Source organism: Odocoileus virginianus, chromosome 5 (assembly GCF_023699985.2).
Source record: "Odocoileus virginianus isolate 20LAN1187 ecotype Illinois chromosome 5, Ovbor_1.2, whole genome shotgun sequence".
Classification (NCBI taxonomy): Eukaryota; Metazoa; Chordata; class Mammalia; order Artiodactyla; family Cervidae; genus Odocoileus; species Odocoileus virginianus.
The window spans coordinates 68,718,670-68,731,793 of record NC_069678.1 but is presented as its reverse complement, the minus strand read 5'-3'; the positions used below and the strand labels follow the sequence as shown (position 1 = coordinate 68,731,793).

General features: G+C 42.7%; 1 long non-coding RNA gene across 1 annotated transcript in view; it reads right to left on the bottom strand.

Annotated features, from left to right (window-relative positions):
* Positions 1 to 7,231, bottom strand: part of LOC110145789 (uncharacterized) — a 51,186-nt gene extending 43,955 nt beyond the window's left edge. Inside the window, exons 1-2 of the long non-coding RNA XR_011487584.1 lie at positions 7,177 to 7,231; positions 6,781 to 7,040 (exon numbers count right to left, since the gene is read on the bottom strand). This is a non-coding gene — a long non-coding RNA (uncharacterized lncRNA). The remainder of the gene's footprint in view (positions 1 to 6,780; positions 7,041 to 7,176) is intronic.
* Positions 7,232 to 13,124: the final 5,893 nt, after the last annotated feature.

Below are 13,124 nucleotides of genomic sequence, written 5' to 3'. Positions count from 1 at the left end.
CTGGAGGTCCACAGGTTAAGACTCTGAGATTCCACTGCAGGAGGGGTGGGGGGTTGATCCCTAGTCAGAGAACTAAGATCTCACATGCTTTGCAGCCAAAAAATAAATAAATAATCAAAGGAAATTTCTTGAACTGAGTGAAAACGGAAATACGACAAATCAACTTAAAAAATTTTTTAAAGAAACAGATGTTAGGATAACTGCTATCATATGTGCTACCTCATTTGACCCACATGACAACCTGTGACATAGGAATAGATGTTGCTACTTTATGGGTGGGAAGAACAAACCTCAGAAAAATGTGTTATTTGCCCACATTCATACAGCCGGGGAATAGCATCATTGGAATGTGCATCCTAACCTCCCTACCCTCAATTAACCTCATCTAAAATCTCACCTGGGCAAAGCCTGGCTATAATAATCAAACTGAATCAATAAATTCATTTCCTCATTAACTGCATGGATAGTTACTGAATGTCTCCTGTATGCCAGGTCCTTTCCTAGGTGTGATAAGAAATTATGAAATAAAAATTGGTTTATGGGGCTTCCCTGGTGGTCCAGTGGTTAAGAATCTGCCTGCCAATGCAGGGGACACAGGTTTGATCCCTGGTTCAGGAAGATCCCACATGACACGAGGCAACTAAGCCCATGTGTCACGACTACTGAGATTGTGCTCAAGAGCCTGAGAGCTGCAACTGCTGAAGCCTGCAATCCCTCAGGCTTGTGTTCCATGACAAGAGAAGCCACCGCAATAAGAAGCCTGCACATTGCAACTAGAGAGCTGTAGCCTACGCTCACCGAGAAAGCCTGGGTGCAGCAATGAAGACCTAGCCCAGCCAAAAGTAAAAATAAATATTTGTAAGTGGTTTATTTGAGAAACTAAATATTTAATAATAAATAAAGAAGTGGTTTCTGATCTAAAATGTTCCCAGGTTGTCAGAACATTTCATACAGACTTCAAACAAACTTTAAAAGGAAATAGAGAAGCAAATGTATCACTCAGTTTTCCTTAATACAATCCCTCTAAGAGCCTTTAGCAAACTCACCAGCCAGTCTCCACCTGAAAAGTGGAACAGTTCAGTTTCAGATTTACTATACAGTGGTAAATATGAATGAGAAGGTTATATGGTTCAATCCTTAATTATCTCTAGGTGGACTGGATACTTTGTAGGCTATCAGTGGAAATTTGCAGCTAGTTTATTGACCAGATTGAACTTGATGGAATGCAACCAAGGAAGAGTTTTATTTTTCTCTCATCACTCTTTTCCCTCAAGTTTAGATGAATCTACCCCTTAATAACTGTCCTACAGACCTCTGATTCTCCTGGTCACTTTCATGAATTAAAATGTCAGGTTTGGATGTCAGCCAGGTTTGGATCAGTTTTCTCACCCCGACCTGATGCTCACTTCTTCCTCTCACTCCTGACCTAGGAGGCCTGGGTACGAGGAACTTGTGGGTGAAGAGAAGGCTTGTATGGTCTCCCCCCATTCCCTTCCTCCTCTGGGATGGTAGGGTATAGTATAGTATAAGAATCTCTTACCTAGGGCTATTTCCCTCTTTTTTCCTTGACTAACTCTAGGCTGCCATTCATTTCCTCCATGTTGTATAAAATCAAGTGATGCTTCCATCCTTGTTGTTGTTTAGTTGCTAAGTTGTGTCTAGTTATTTTTCAACCCCATGAACTGTAGCCTGCCAGGCTCCTCCATCCATGGAATTTCTCAGGCAAGAACACTGGACTGGGTTGTCATTTCCTTCTCCAAAGGATCTTTCCAACCTAGGGATCAAAGCCATGTCTTGCATTGGTGGGTGAATTCTTTCACCACTGAGCCGCTAAGGAAGCCCGCTTCTATCTTAGGCAAACGCAGAATCTTAAGAGCACCCTGCTTAGAAAGCCAGTCCACTGTAGTGATAAACTGTTTAACCAAAAATGAGATCCCAATCTCCCCTCTTGAAAGCACCCCAATCTCTGTAATACTTCTCCTGGAAATTTCCTCACTTAGCTGGAGAGAATAGCCTCTAGAGAGGGAAAGAAAAGACCACAGTATTCCTCCCAAGCCAGCAACTTCTAATTCTGGGCATCCTCCTCTCCTCTTCAGTCTTTTATTTATGCAAGGTTTGTAGAAATAGACAGAGATGAAAATTGGGAAAAACATTGACGTTTCCAAGGTCCTCAAAGTAGTATCTGCCCTTATTCACTTGGCACTTGATTCCCTTTGACATGAACTTTGGGTTCTCATTGACAATCCTGGGCAACCAGCAAAGCTCCTATTCAATAATCTACAAGTATAACGATAGTATTGGTCTACATGTTGTCTAAAATCTGTAGGAATCTTGCTTGTTTGTGTGTCATAACACCACAGCTGGTAGAGGACATTGAAGATCTTTTTAAAAGCAGCTTACGTTCAAAGGGAGAAATATAAAAATATACTTATGTGCATGAAACAACAAACATTACAAAATCAGTGATGAGTATTATGCAGGTGACTATCATGGAAAGTAACTGAAGCAAATTTACATTACATGATCAAGAAAGGTTGTTCTAAAGAGATGACATTTGGGCTGTGATTTGAGTTAACAGAACTAGTATGGTAAGATCATGAAAGAACATTCAAGATGGTGAGAATAGCTCATACGGAAGGCCTAAGATGAAGCTCTGTGGGTGGAGCCCAATAGGAGAGTGGGCAAATATACAAGTTTGGGTCAGAGATGTAGCTAGGCCACAGACCTCCTGGGAAATTTTCACTGAAATAATGATTTCCTTTTATTATACTCTAGATGAAATAGGAACCCACTGGAAGATTTTAAACAGTGAAGTGAAGAGATAAAGGTTGGATTTCTTTAGTGGCAAATTTCTTTTGGGAAATGGGGATAAAATGGAAGGGAATAGTAATTCAAACCAAAAATGGGTGTTTGGGGCTAGGTCTACAGCAGTGAGAATAGAGAAATGAGAGGGTTGAATAGACACTTAGAAGAATAATGCATCAGACCAGCTGGTAAATTGGATGTGGAGGTGAGGAAAGGAGAGAAATGAAAAGTAACATGCACATTTGGGGCTTGAGGATCTTTGTGGGGGTCAGTGATGTTTCTGGAGAAAAGAAAAAATAGCAAAGTAGTTCCGAGGTTCAAGAGCTGTCTTTTAGTCCTATAAAGTTTGACATGACCCCATGTCAGCTTCAAGCAAGACGGTCAGGTAGGCAGTAGGCATTTAGAGATGTGAATCTGATGTTTCTGAGAGCAGCAGGGTTACATAAGCATGTTTAGAAGTCACCAGCAAACACATACTGGAAGCTGTAAGGGTAGATGTGTTCATGGGCATTTAAATCTTGTTAAAATGCAGATTCTGATTTAGTGGGTCTGGGGTAGGGCCTGACAGTGTACATATCTAAGAAGCTCCTAGGTGATGCAGGTGCAGAGCTCATTTTGAGTAGTCTGTGTCTAGAGAGGATGAGCAGAAGATGGACAGAGACCTCTGAAATCCAACATCTGCATCAGGTGAACAGGGAGTCAGTAAAGGAGGTGTCCCTCTTCCCCTCCCCTCAGTTCTTTCCATTCTCCCCCCCTCCCTTCACCCATAAACATTTATGAGACCAGTTAGGTGTCAGGAGCTGTGTTCAACAGTTTATGTTCCTCTATCAACTGACGGCTGCCAAACCTTAATTCAGTCTTTTGCTCTGCAGGTAAATTTCCCATCCCCTGCTGCTCAGACCTTTCTGCTGAACTCAGAGGCTCTGTTTACCCGTTTCCAGAAATATCCAGATTAGAAATTTAAGAATGTAAACACCTGTTTGAAAGGATCCCCTCAGGAGCCTTAACTATCTCTGGGCAGATGAGGTGGGGAAAACAGGAAAATGCGAGGTTAGAAAGATTTGGCTAAGCTTGACCTTGGGGAAGAGAACAGCTGGGGATTTAGAAGTTCAGCCCTCATCCAAATGCAGCCAAGTGTGGCATTTTTCCTTCTAATTTCAGGAAAGAAGATAAAGACAGTTCCCTACAAAGTCAGGCTGGTGCTCCATCAGAACCAATACTGATCATGCTTGACAAAGAAACAAGAAAAGAAAGAAGCATAACAAGGAAAAACCCCACCACCAACATCTAGTTAAGGAAAAACTCAGACTGAACATGACTCATCTGAAAACAAACAAGTCAATTAACCAAGGATCTCTCTAACGTAACCCAGTCCCCCTCCAGTCCAGCTACTAAATTGCTTCTTGCTTACTTCTCAGCTCAAAGACAGAAAGGAAACAGAAGGTGGGGATGCAGACTGGATTTATGCATGAAGACAACGATGGTGATAAAAGACAGGGCTCTGAAAAGCAATCAGAGCTGCCAGCCTCCCAACTGAGAACTGTTTAAAATAGCACACCATCAAATAAGAGCTGCATGCGTACCAGTCAAATCCTGAGATCCCTTTCGGACATGCTTTCCAGAACTCCAGAATAATATGACAAGTGTCCTTGTCTGGTTTTTCTCTTCTTCTCTCTCTCTTATACACACACACACACACACACACACACACACACGCGCGCACACACACACACACACACACACATAGTGTATGCACACACAATCAAAGGATGTTAGAATCCAAGATGACTCTAAAGAGAGGAGAGTGAACTTGAGATCTATGATTTAGCAAAATATGAGGAGGAGTAGGAAGAGGATAGGTTATTTCATTAGTTCATGGCTCTATTCCCTCTATTTTTAATAACATGAATGCCTTGCCCATGTGGAAGACTTCCCAGAGTGAAAGCAATTTCACACACATGATCCTATATAAGCCTTCATACCAATCTGTGAAGAAAGTAAAAAATATTACCTCTCTTGTTTTCACACATGAAGAAACAGACTAAGAGATATAATGGGATTTGTCCAAAATTACTTTGCAAATCAACGCAAAAGGACATAAACCAAGAGCTTTGGCTCTCAAGTTCAGGGTTCTTTCTACCCTACCAGACTAACTTTAAACTTTTGGCTGGAGATGTGAAGAGTGACAGCTTTGTCCTCAGGCTCAAGCTGTGTGCCCTCTTCCTGGAAATGTGCTGAGTCCTCAGTTGGAGCACATGTCCTCATTCTAGAATGTGAAGGTCAACAAGTCAAGTCAATGAGTCTATTGTTAAGTGCCAACAGGTCAAAACTGTGCTAGCTAGCAGCACAGGAGATACAGAAGAAGTTAAGATGTACTAGATGTTTCAACAGTCAATACATGCTTATGGCAAGAGGTGTGAGAAAGAAGCTTTATTAGGTAGCAAGAAGGGGAAGTGATAATCATAATGATGGCAGCAGTGAATTTATTCATTCAACTAGAATTTATTATGTTCCAGGCCCAGTGCTATCAGTGGGAAGACAACGATGGTCATGGTGATGGAGATGACTATCAATCGCAGAACTGAAAGAGCACAGGTTTGGCAGTCAAACTAACCTAGATTCAAATTCCAACTTCATCACTTACTAGCTGAGGGGTTTTAGGCATCCATCATTGAGCATCAGTTTACTCCTTTCTTGAATGGAGGTGACATTAACTTCCTTGCTTGCCTTTACATCATGTCTACCAAACTGACCACCTACTCTGTGCCAGGCAAGGTGCTAAATGCTGAGGACACATAGATGAATAAGACCCCACTTCTGCCCTTGAGGAGGCCATGTTCAGGTGGGGGTATGGAGGCAGAATATAGGTTTATTCCAATACCTAGCGTCAGTAACTATGAAAATATCAGGTATATACAATGCATTCTGGGAGCGCAGAGGAAGGTGTGGTAAATTCTGCCTGGATTCAAGAAAGGGCTTCACGGCGGAGGTACTCCAAGTGAATCACTTAGATTTTTTACAGGTGGAGAGAGAAGAGTGAATGCAAAGACAGAGGAACTTGAAATAGCGACTTGTTGTGGGAATAGCAGTTTCTGTTGTGACCATAAAACACATTTGTAGATGTGAAGGCCTTCCAGACCCCATAAAGCACCATCTCTGCACACTTAGGGGCACGTTTTGTTTATATGGATCCATGATCATCCTGAATCACTGAGGCTATATTTCTTCTTGCAGCCTTTCCATCTTTATATCTGCCTTTACCCTGCTTTCCGCTTCAGTTTCTGCCAAAAAATGTGGCCTCCCTTTCACAGCCATGGAGCTGGACTCCCTCAAGCAAAGGAGACAGAGAACATAAGATGCTGTGAAAAGATGCGGAGGAATCATTCAGAGACACATTGCAAGATGGCGGGCGGTCAAGTCACCATCAGGAGCAATCACACGTGCTTGTTTGTGGAGAGTACAACGCTGAAACAAAAGAGCTTGAGACTTTGGAGCAATCACGTTAGGTACTATGCTAACCTATGTCCTAATTATACAGGTAATGCATACTCCTTATGCAATATTTGTAAATACAAAAAAAATTCAAAAATCTCATCACTTAGGTAAATAATTTTGATCTTTTTTACTTTCCCCCTCAAATTAGAAATATTATAAATAAATTGCTTTGTAAATAGACTGATTCCAGTTAAGGTTATGTTGTGAATATTTTCTCATATCATGAAATTCTCCTGCAACATGATTTATTGTTATTTTGAGAGATTGCAGATATTAAAAAAAGATTCAGAAAATATAATGAATGCCCATGTACCTACCTCCCAGCTGGAGTCTGTCATGATGGTTGTGGCTGTCGATCTGCAAAGAGGCAGGGTGTGGCCCCCTCTACAGACCACAGCCTCAGCCCTCCTGTCTGCTTCCTCAGTACCAAGAAGTTCTTAAGCTGGCATGTGGCTAGAGAGAAATAACTCCGTGGCTCACCTGAACAGGCGAGGTCTCGAGGTGTCCTCATCAGGTGCTTTCTGCTCTCTAGCAGATCAGACCACTAAGGAAAGGCTTTCGTTGTGTGTACAAAATTCTTCTGTGTGTAATGACTACATGCTGGTTTGTATCCTTACTGGACTGCTTTCAGGACAGAGAAATCTTGTCTTTGTTGTTCATTTCCACACCTACCATGATGCCTCATAAGTGTCTGTTAAAAAAAGCATGGCTGGAAATTTCTAGCTCTGGGGCATGATAACCTAGAGGTTAAGAAAATGAGCTTTAAAATCAGACTCTCTGAGTTTCAGTCTCAGCTCTACCATTGTCTTATTATTTAAATAAATCTCTAAGCTTTAGTTGCATCATGAATAAAATTGAGATAGTCATAGTTCCTACCTGCCCCTCAACTGTTCTCAACCTTTGAGGCCAACAACTCCATTCTCAAGACCCCTTCACTGTGGCCTAATATTCCACCATGAAAAATCCGTTCCATTATGATAATCATATTCCTTGGAATGCTGAATCAGTATATACATGCTCCCTTCCACTGGGAGCTGCTCCACCCCAGGCTCCACTAAGTGAGACTTGGTTTTTAAGCTCCCCTGACTCTGAGCTGCAGCTGATTGGTTCAGAGATGGCACCTGCACCAAGCTTGGCTAAGAACTCCCCTTTCTGGGATTTTTGAAACAGAAACCCAGAATGCCAAGGTTGGTCCCTCCTAGAGGCAGATGTAAAACTCAAGACTTTTCCTACGATGTGTCTCACCCTGGGAAAATACTGACCTATGGTAAGAGCAAATGAAGTTACAACATGGAAAAGAGCAGGAGGCTTTTGAACCTACATCCTAGAGTTCCCAAGACCCAGTTGCATGCCTGCAATTACTGAATGTTGGTAGTTAGACTGTTCCTTGATTTTGGTTTCCTAAGGACAAAACATTCCTCTCCATGGTTACATTCAAGTTTGCTTGTGTCACTTGTAACCAAAAGGAAGGAAGGGAAAGAGAGAGGAGGAGGAGGGGGAGGGGAAGCAAGGAAGAGTAGAAAAGAAGGGAAGGAGAGAGAAGGGAAAGAAAGGGAAGAGAAGACTATTATTTCAATTCTTTGAAAGTACCTCCAGAAGGAGCAGTACATTCCACCAGTGACACTGAAGAGTAAGAATCAGAGAACTTCAAATGTGGAAAGGTCCCTAGATAAAATTTAATCAAACCTAAACTCCTCAATTACCAGTGAGAAAACTGCAGAGCAAGGAGGAGACAGAACTTGCCCAGATCAGAAAAGCAGAGTCACAGTGCCTTAGCTCAGGCTATCATAACATAATGCCATCGACTGAGTGGCTTGAGCAGCAGAAATGTATTTTCTCAAAGCTCTGGAGTCGGGAAGTCTAAGATCAAGGTGGAGCAGGGTTTAGTTTCAGGTGCAGGCTCTGCCTGGCTTGTAGATGGCTCCCCTCTTGCTGTGTCCTCACATGGGAGAGAGAGAGAGAGAGAAGAAGAGAGGAGCTCTCTGGTATCTCTTCTTATAAAGGCACAGATCCCATATTATCAGGGCTCCACCTTCATGATCCCAAAGCCTCCATTTCCAAATACCAAATAACACTGGCGGTAAGGACCTCAACATGTGAATTTTGACGGGATACAGTTTAGTCCATAATGTACAGCTCTGGGCTTCCCTGATGGCTCAGCTGGTAAAGAATCCGCCTACAATGCAGGAAACTCCAGATTGATTCCTGGGTCAGGAAGATCCCCTGGAGAAGGGATAGGCTACCCACTTCAGTATTCTTGGGCTTCCCCGGTGACTCAGCTGGTAAAGAATCTGCCTGCAATGCAGGAGGCCTGGGTTCAATCCCTGGGTTGGGAAGATCCCCTGGAGAAGGGAAAGGCTACCCACTCCAGTATTCTGGCCTGGAGAATTACATGGACTGTATGTTCCATGGGGTCTCAAAGAGTCAGACACAACTGAGCGACTTTCACTTTCATACAGCTTTAGGATTTGTAGGCCGGGAATGTCTTTAAAGATCATCTAGTCCAAATTCCTTGTTGGCAAGTGGGGAAATTAAGGTCCAAGCAAATACAGAGATTTGCCAAGGGCCCATCCTGACCCAGGGGACTTCCCCGGTGGCTCAGTGGTAAAGAATCCGCCTGCAATTTAGGAAACGTGTGTTTGATTCCTGGGTCAGGAAGATTCCCTGGAAGAGGTCATGGCAACCCACTCCAGTATTCTTGTCAGGAAAATCTCATGGACAGAGGAGCCTGGTGGGCTTAAGTCCATGGGTTCGGAAAGAGTCAGACACAATTGAAGTGACTGAGCGTGCATACATGCATTGTGACCTAGTGGGATATTTTACCCATCAAATTATTCTCTGAAAGGCTAAGAAAATCTAAAGGTATCAAGAAGTATGAGAGGCTGCAAGGAAGCTGCTGGTGAGGCCTGGCAATGAGTGAGAAAAAAGGGGAAAAAAGCAAAGACATTCGAATTTAGCCAGTTCCACAATCCTCACAGTTCTGTTAGTGGGGATGGATCAGACAGGTTAGTACACAGGTTAGAGGACATTGCAAGCCTTGCCCATTTTTTTCATTCTTCTGCAGCCAACCACCAGGCAGCGATTATCCATTCACTCCACGTTGGTGCATATTTGGATATGCAAATCAACTGTGTTCATGCATAATTAAGATGGACACTGTGGAAAGTTTTGTTTTCCAGCTTGCCAGAAGGCTGGAAACAAAGGTTTGCACAAAGCCCTGCCTCAACTCCTTGTCTCAGGCTATGGGTTGAGGGTAGTGGCATCCAGTCTTCTCCTGCCCTGTTGTGTCCTGTTACTGCATCAGAGAGCCTCCGAGGTAGTCCTTATTTCCCTCTCAGACCTGGAGAGACCCTGAGGCTTTCCACAAAAACAGAGTACTTTCTGTCCCCAGTAGGAGCAGAGGCAGAAGTTCACCCTCTTTCTAGAGTCAGCAGGCTCACTTTATGACCCAAGAGGGGGTTATTTCTGAAGGACAAACACTTGGGGAATGTTTTTTTAATTTATTTTTTAATTGCAGGATAACTGCTTTACAGCGTTGTGATGGTTTCTGCTGTACAACAATGCAAATCAGCCATAATTATACATATATCACCTCCCTCGGAAACCTCCCTTCCCTCCCCCATCCCACCCCTCCTCTAGGTCATCACAGAGCTGGCTGGGCTCCCTGTGTTATATAGCAACTCCTCACCAGCTATGTATATTACACATGGTGTATACATATGTCTATGCTACTTTCTCCATGTCCCACCCTCTCCTTCCTCCACTGTGTCCACAAGTCTGTTCTCTATATCTGCATCTCCAGTCCTTCCCTGCAAATAGGTTCATCGATATCATTTTTCTAGATTGCCCATACATATATGCATAAATATATATTTGTTTTTCTCTTTCTGACTTATTGCACTCTGTATAGCAGGCTCTAAGTCCATCAAATTAGAGCTGAACTGACTCTAATTTGAGCGTTCAAATTCAAACTGACTCAAATTCATTCTTTTTTATGGCTGAGTAATATTCCATTGTATATATGTGCCTCATCTTCTTTATCTATTCATCTGTCAATGGACATTTAGGTTGCTTCCATGTCCTACTGCTGCTGCTGCTGCTAAGTCGCTTCAGTCGTGTCCGACTCTGTGCGACCCCATAGAAGGCAGCCCACCAGGCTCCCCCATCCCTGGGATTCTCCAGGCAAGAACACTGAAAGGGGCTGCCATTTCCTTCTCCTTCCACGTCCTACCCATTGTAAATAATGTTACTATGAACATTGGGGTACATGTGTCTTTTTCAATTACGATTTTCTCAGGGTATATGCCCAGCAGTAGGATTGCTGGATTATGATAGTTTCATACTGTTCATGGGATTCTCAAGGCAAAAACACTAAAGTGGTTTGTCATTCCCTTCTCCAGATGAGATGGCTGGATGGCATCACCGATTGGATGGACATGAGTTTGAGCAAACTCCAGGAGTTGGTGATGGACAGGGAAGCCTGGCATGCTGAAGTTCATAGGGTCGCAAAGAGTTGGACACAACTGACTGACTGACTGAACTGACTGAAGGTAGTTTTACTCCTAGCATTTTAAAGGAATGTCCATACTATTCTCCGTAGTGGTTGTATCAATTTACGTTCCCACCAACAGTGCAAGAGGGTTCCCTTTCTCTCCACATCCTCTCCAGCTCTTATTGTTTGTATATTTTATGTTTTTGTAAGTAGCATGCACAGGTTATTAAACCATTGCCTCCCAACTCCAAATACACCCTTTTATACAGCTCAGTGATGTTGGAACCAAGATTCAAACCCCCAAGGAGGGGAACACAGTTGTTCTGGACTTTTTTCCTCAGAGGCAAAGAGGTTGGTTCTGGGAGTGTGACAAGAGCTTAGAAACTGAAACAGCCTGACACTGAGCCAAATACTGCTTCCAGGGTGAGGAGCTGTGCTGGGCTAGCAGTAGCAGGAGGAGGAAGAAAACTGGGAACCTGAAGGCCTTCTCCCTCTTTCGGCTTCTAGTCTTGCAGAAACTAGCATGAAGCCAGCTAATAACAGAGAAATGCATTTTTACAGTCCCAGTCCCAGCATTGCAAAACAGTATAAGAAATAGTAGATTTGAAGTTGACAGACAGTCATAGCTTAATAACCAGCACAGTCCACCCCTTTGGTTACTCAGCACCCACACCCAGCTCTGTATATATTTGAATTTCTCAGATGTAATCAGAGCGACTCCTGAATATTTTCTAAATTAAACACCATATTGCAACACTAATCACCAACATCAGTCCTCATGTGGGCTAATAAGGGGAAAGGAGGAGAGAAAGAAAAAAAGAAAATAGTGTATATATATTTATTTGCATGGGTGTATGTATGTGTATGTATTCATAACAAACAAAGAAATAACTATAATAGCTGCTACCATCCTTGTTTCTTTCATGGGTCAAAGGCCATAGTTGGTATTTATAACTTCTTTATTATTCCTTATTTCCTTTGTTCTCAGTCAGGACCTCAAATGATTGGGTTCCTTACCTGACAGTGTGATCTAACTCTTCATTCTTGAGGAGCTTGAATCATTTGTCCTGGCTTACTCTGGTTGTTGTCGTTTTCCATTAACTTTTACTATTGGATATGCCATTAAGAAGAGGTAAGTTGATCATCTGGACATTCCTCGGCAGGTCATACTGCTCCACTATATTGATGACCTCATGTTAGTCAGAATTCCAGGGCAGAAAATGACAAGTCACCTGGATGCCCCCCTCTGACACATGCACAACAGAGGATGGGAAATAAACCTTAAGAAGATTCTAGGCCTGCTACATAACCAATGTTTGTAGAGATGCAGTCAGTTCTTTTATAGTGCTTCTTTTGAAAACATAAATTTGTTCCAAAATGATCGACATTTTAGGGACAATTCGAGCATAACAACAATTTCACGTTTGTTTGTGAGTGCTTTTGTCTTGCAAGAAACACTAAGTAAGCTATGAGAACACCCAGGTGAATAAAGCCACATAGGAATATACAAAGTGGCTCAGTGGTAAAGAAACCGCCTGCCAATGCCGGAGGCATGGGTTTGATCCCTGAGTCGGGAAGATCCCCTGGAGAAGGAAACAGCAATCCACTCCAGTATTCTTGCCTGGGAAATCCTATGGACAGAGGAGCCTGTCCATAGGCAGGTTATAGTCCATGGGGTCACAAAAGAGTCGGGCATGACCTAGAGACCAAACAACAGTAACACATGTACACACTTCAAACATGAACCAGCTACCTCATTGTACTGCATGTGTTATGAGCCACACTCATCCATATCTGGTATAAAACTGTGTCCAATTTCAAATAATCCTCCATTTACCACTTCACAATAATTCACAAGTTGCAACTTTATAATGGCCACATCAATAATTGAACTTCATGTATCTTTTCCAAGGTGAAATTTCATATTTATTAGTAGTAATTATGTAACCTACCTCTTTTATACCTAAATTTCTTTCCCAGTTCACACCTTTGAGTTTTCTGGGGAATCCCTGATACCCACAAAGTAGGTAAAAGTCCGGGACTATTCAGTAGGAGTCAACTTCATATACTGGTATAGCCTGATAATATATTGCTTCTGTCCAACAGCTCTGCTTGGATGTCTCATATCTAGCCCCACAAGAAGTCATCTGCTATAGAAAATGAACTAAACAACCAATTGGATATCACAATTCACTCCAGGTAGGCGATGAGGTTTCTGTCCTCAGCCACCACACTGCTTGCCCAGTGGACTCAAAAACCAAGTATCTATGTGTCAAGAGTGGAAGCCAGGCCCCACAGCACCGGCTCCTCTCACAGAGACAGACTGAGTCAC